This window comes from Arachis ipaensis, chromosome B6 (genome assembly GCF_059453495.1).
Source record: "Arachis ipaensis isolate K30076 ecotype BB chromosome B6, ASM5945349v1, whole genome shotgun sequence".
In the NCBI taxonomy this organism is placed as follows: domain Eukaryota; kingdom Viridiplantae; phylum Streptophyta; class Magnoliopsida; order Fabales; family Fabaceae; genus Arachis; species Arachis ipaensis.
Genome location: NC_142441.1, coordinates 18,767,657 through 18,773,693, shown reverse-complemented (window position 1 = coordinate 18,773,693; position 6,037 = coordinate 18,767,657).

Here is a 6,037-nt window from a genome sequence, read left to right as displayed (position 1 = left end):
TTCAATCTTTACCATTCATGGGTAATTGACTTAACACAGTCACTTTCTCATATAGGACGTACAATTGAATAAGTGCATGCAGAAAACAAATGAGACAACGTCTAAAATTTTTCAAAACATCCATCAGTTTACGCAGAATAAGTAACCCGGCTAAATAAGTCCTTATCCTAAAAAGGCTGACCATGTGCTACATAAAAAATAATGATGTCTAACCCAATTTCTTTTTTATGCCTTCACTTTGTCAAAGACTCTGTTGTCGTCTCCGAAATTTGGACCGAATCCATCATACACTGAAACTGGTCCGTTTTGTAATGCATCCAGGTTATGCTATCTTATCACCGTTTCCTATTGTCAAAGCAGTATCCAGTGATGCTATATATATCGTGAGATTTCAAAAAAGTACAATCTTCATACCAGTATACCTGGAGACACGCAATAGAAGCCACGTTTGAATCGCGCAGCCAGAGCATCATTAAATGTGTTGCACATCCATTGAATAATTTGCGTAGAATAATAAGCACGCATGAAATCCAAGGTACGAGAAACAAATTAATTGTGACTATAGCATGGGTTTCAATAACTTACATTGCTATTGACCCAACCGCGCGCTTTCAGCGTCCACAGATCCAACCTTGACAGTTGAAGGTACGACCTACCTTCATAGGTAGCCAATGGCATATCTTTTTCGAGGCGAGAGTTCAGAATCCACCGCTGGACCATTTCTTCCTTCTCCTCACCTAACTTGACACCCTTAAGCCTTGGATGTACCGTTATGAGAGGGGTTGTGGCCGGTGACTTCTCTAGCTGTGTCAAGCCAAGAGAAAAGCTAGGCCTTCCGGGACTCGGGGTGTGATAGTGTGACTTGTTATCCACGACCGTCTGAAGGGGCTCCATATTAATTGGACTTGTGTTCCCACCCTGTTCAAACTTTACCAATAGTTCCTCAACTTTTGGACACTGCACGAAGTTCACGTCAACTTCTCTGCATCGAATACAACTATAGTTACAAAACACGAGTTTGAACCGCATTGAAATCACAGTACAATTAAGACATGCAATTTTGATATAGACAATAGATGGTTAAATAAAATAATCATTGTGCATTTTGTGTGATATGTTACAAATATTTTAAGATGTATGTTTATTTCAATTTTGAACCAACTGTTTAATTTTAACCAATAGGTTTTACGCACTTAGTTAATATGTTGAAATAGAATGAGATTAGTCAGAGAATCAAACATGTTATTTTATATAGAAATTTAGCCTATTTGTGCTAACCAAATTGCAGCAGTGAAATCAATTAAACAATGAGAAAAATTTATCTATGGTCTAAAGGCATACAAAATTTGTAGTAAGCTAACTGTAGTTGTAGTGGGATTTAAATTGCAGTACAAATGAGGTATGGGAAAATGTCATCCCAAACAGATTGTTATTTCTAGAACTTGCCTGTCAAAATCGTAATCATTAACTTCCACAAGTGCTGAAGAGGATATAATTGGATCTGATTATGTGGAACAAACGTACTGTCTTCCTCATTACATGGTCACTATTCGAGTTCAAGTCGTCTTGGAACAGTCGGCGCCTTCTATGAGCAATGGGCACATCATCGTCTTTGTCCGAGTCTAAAGGCACAACAGGTCGGCGCCTTCTTTGAGCAATGGGCACATCATTGTCTTCGTCGGAGTCTGAAGGTACAACAGGTCTATCGTTGCAACTTAGGCCTTCATGAGCTGCTGTGCTGTATTCGCAGGATTTGCCTATGACGATCGGCAACTTTTTTCGCGTGCCTATTCGGGTCTCCTGGTTTGCAAACGAGCTACGTAAATAATCGACACATAGAATAGATACAATATGATGAAATGCAAATAAAATTCTATGCAACATAGCTTTCAAGTTGAACAATTACATCACCATATCAATAACCACCATTAACATCAATGCTATACTTAACTTAAATTCCAAGAAAGACACTACCTTGTGCGCCCCTCTATTCTTGCGTGCCCTCCGTTGGCTTTGTTTAGTAGAGGCTAATTCCTTGCACCCTTTCTTTCTATCTCCGATGCAACCCTGTAATGGACACGTCAATGGTATTTAGAAAGCAATAATTTAAAATCCCAAATTAGTGCATCAATCATTTTTGCAAAAATTCCGCATCGGTAAATTGTGATAGCATATTGCAAGGAATAAATTAACCGGCATAGTACCTCAGCAAGCACATTGGCGGCTTTCTTCTTAAGTTTTGCAGTAGTCCATGCATTGACCCATGGTTCTTATTCTCGACAGCGATCGAGTGGACCATGCTGCAATCGCTAAAATTATAATAGCTGCAAGGCAATGTAGAAAGGTTATGTTCTGCCATCTAAAAGCAATTAGGTAAAATAAGCAACTAAACATTAAACGATACCAAAAAGGCGAACATGCAACCACCACAAGTTTCGTGGTTCTTAGATTTGAATTTCTTAATTGCTAGCCCCAACTACTTGAATGTTTTGTGAGCCCAATTGAATCTTCTGGGGTCGGTCACATCAAGAATAGAAGGGATGTGCCACGGGGAAATGGTTTGTTGACTCGTTGGAGATAAGAACATCTTCAGCACCACTAGGATGAAGTGCCTTATGAAATCTGCCCATTGCGCATCAATATCCATAGGACAGGTAAACACAAAGGCACGCAAATGGGTAGTTGTCTTTTTCTGAAACTGTGCTTTGATGGCGAGATGGGCAGGATTCTTCTTCTTAAGTTCGGGTATGGCATCACTTACAATTTCAAACGCAGCACAGTGTTTACAACAATTGTTACACAATGACAAGGGAATCAAACCAGGCTATGTATAATAAATACTAACAAGGGAATATTGCTATCTTACCCCCGTTGCGTATGCCTAACGCCTTCCCTATCAACTCAAAATTGATGCGGATGTTTCCAACGTCCACTATAAGTGTATTTGTCTCCACATCATATGCCCTCGCGAGTTGTTTCATTACACTTTGCTTTACTGCCCATTTTGGAATCCTCTTGACGAAACCGAACCCGATCGCGTCAATCTCCAGTAGCTTTTCCACAGCATTAATACTTTCCAGATGAGTGACCATGTCATTGATATACAATGGAGAACAGCGCGTCTCTACTCATTTCTGTTTACATGAATAAAACAAGTTATAAGCCATCATAATGAAGACTGTTGAATGATGCAACACGGATTACCTTTTTCCCCATCAGAATGGTTCTCAACAAATCAAAATCCAAACAAGTTCATGCCTGTAAGGACTCAATGAATAATTAGTCTCACTAATTACTATATATTATTAATTCAACATAATTAAAATCCTAACTGATTAATTAAAGTTATCTCAACGAAGATATTATGTTTAAGTTAGAAGTCTCAAATTCTCTTCAAACATGATCATCTGTTATGTAGATACTCTTTGTATACAGCAATTAAAATGTATTTTCTTCACAATTAACTCAGATGTTGTTTCCATATGACATTAAATGTTCATTTTTGCATGTGCGTGGATGGTTATACGTCAAATTAAATTTAAAAAAAAAACCACCCAAGGTAAAAGGTGAGTTATGCTAACAAGTAATCACAGATCAAAACCAACCCTCCAATAGCATGCACCATTTCCCATCTACTTATTTCAAACAGATATAGGCAATAGAAAAAATTGACCTACTTTAAACCAAGCAATCGAATAACTTCCCGCAGAAAAATAACATCACAGCCACCAATCCACATCACAATTTTAACCAAGAAGTTCTGGCACAATAATCATGCAGCATGGTAAGGTTTTCAATTTCAGGAACACAACAACCAAGCTACATAAACAGTATACAGCACTAGATACAGCAACAATACGAAGCAGGAAAAAAACTGAAGCAACTTACCGTACACTGTGAATAGTGGTGGATGTGATTGGACACGAATGAGTTGGGACCCACGACGACGGCTAACGCAATATGGCGTGCGATTCCTACGTCCGGTGCTGCAGGACGGGTCGGCAGCGTTGTGGGGTCGGTACTGTTTCTGAAACATTAATAAATTTAAATATTAAAATCAGGCTTTCCAGGAGGATAATTGAGTAAGGACTTGCATTGAAGGAATCTAGCCGTAAATCCAACAGATAAAATCTACTAAGGAGCCACCAAGATAGATAAACAACCATACATCTATTATTAAAGCAACCTGAGAATACTGGAGTTTCATAAATGACAATATCAATCCCATTTATAACTACGTGATTGACTGAGATCTTTCCTTGATTTGATCAAACTATGAACATTTAGTACTAAACCGTTTCTTAAAGAGGAGTAACATACAGAGCTTAGTGGTAAAAAAAATTAAGAAAATTAAGAGTTTAAAAAAAACCACTTCTAAAAAGTTAACTGATTAGAACAAAACACAGACAAGTAACATGGTAAACTATTCTTTGGAATTTTATTTAAAAAAAAGCAATGAAAAAATGCTTAAATAAGTGAAACGATGGAAAAAATATTTTTTCAAGAAAATTACAACCACCAAAGTGGAAAAAAACTATCAAGTAACATGCTAAACCAACCCGCCCAGTTACATCAAAGCCAACAATTCATATCACAATTGTAATCAAGAAGTTCCGGCACAATAATCATGCAGCAAGGTAAGGTTTTCACTTACAGAAATTCAGCAAACAAGTGACATAAACAATAACCAGCACTAGATACGATAGCTATAAAAATCGAGAAATAAATAATGAAGCCACTTACCGTAAGCTGCAAATATTGGTGGGAGTGTTCGGTTACGCAGGCATTGGGACCAACGACGCCGGCTAATGCAGGATGGTGTGGATTACTGACGTCGGGTGATACAGGATGGGTGGACAGCGATCCGAGGTCAGTACTACTACTGAAACAGTAAGAATTTATTATATAAAAATCAAGCTTTCTAAGAAAATTATTGAGTAAGGACTTGCATTGAAAGAATCTAGCCATAAAAACATTACATAAAATATTCAAAGGAGCCACCTTGAAAGATAAACAACCATACATCTAATCTTATAGAAACCTGATAATGCTAGAGTTTCACAAAAGACAATATCAATCCAAGTTTTAATTGACATACTAACTGAGATATTAGATTAACTTGAGGTAAAAATAAACCTTTACATTGGTAAACTATTTTAAAGAGGAGCAACATAGAGAGCTTGGCTGTGTGAATAAAAAAAAAGAAGCAACGGTGCAAATCATTGAAATTATTAAAATAGATCGCAGCAAATTGGCATGCTATAATATTTTTTGAAATATTATTTAAAAGAAACCCCGGTAAAAAAAATAAATAAACCAGTAAAAAGATTAAAACAATGTTTATTTAAACCAATCACAGCCCCCAAAGTGAAAAAGTACTGTCAAAACACATTCTAAAAAAACCTATCAAGGAACATCAAAGCCAACAACTGACATCACAGTTTTAAAGAACAATTTCCTACACAATAATCATGCAGTCCATTAGATAAAATCAACAAAGGATCCACATTGATAGTTAAACAACCATACAACTAATATTATAGCAACTTGAGAATGCTGGAGTTTCACTAAGGACAGTAGCAATCGAATTTTTAAATGATTGACTAACTGAGATCTTAGATTGACTTGAGTAAAATAAACACCTTTACATTAGTAAACTGTTTCTTAAAGAGGAGTAACATAGGGGACTTGGCTATTTAAGGGAAAAAAAGAAAGGGTCAAAACATTGAAATTATTAAAACAGATTACAGCAAAGTGGCATGCTAATTTATAATTCAAAATATTATTCTGTAAAAAGGAAAAAAAACCCAAAAAAAATTCATTACATCAGTAAAAATACTAAAACAATATTTTCTTACACAAATCACAGCCTCGAGAGTGAGAAAAAACTATCAAGTCACATTATAAAATAACCTGCCAAGTAACATCAAACCCAACAATTCACTTCACAATTTTAAACTACAAGTTCCGGCACAATAATGATGCAGCAAGGTGATTATCTCAAATTTAGAAATTCGACAACCAAGCGATATAAACA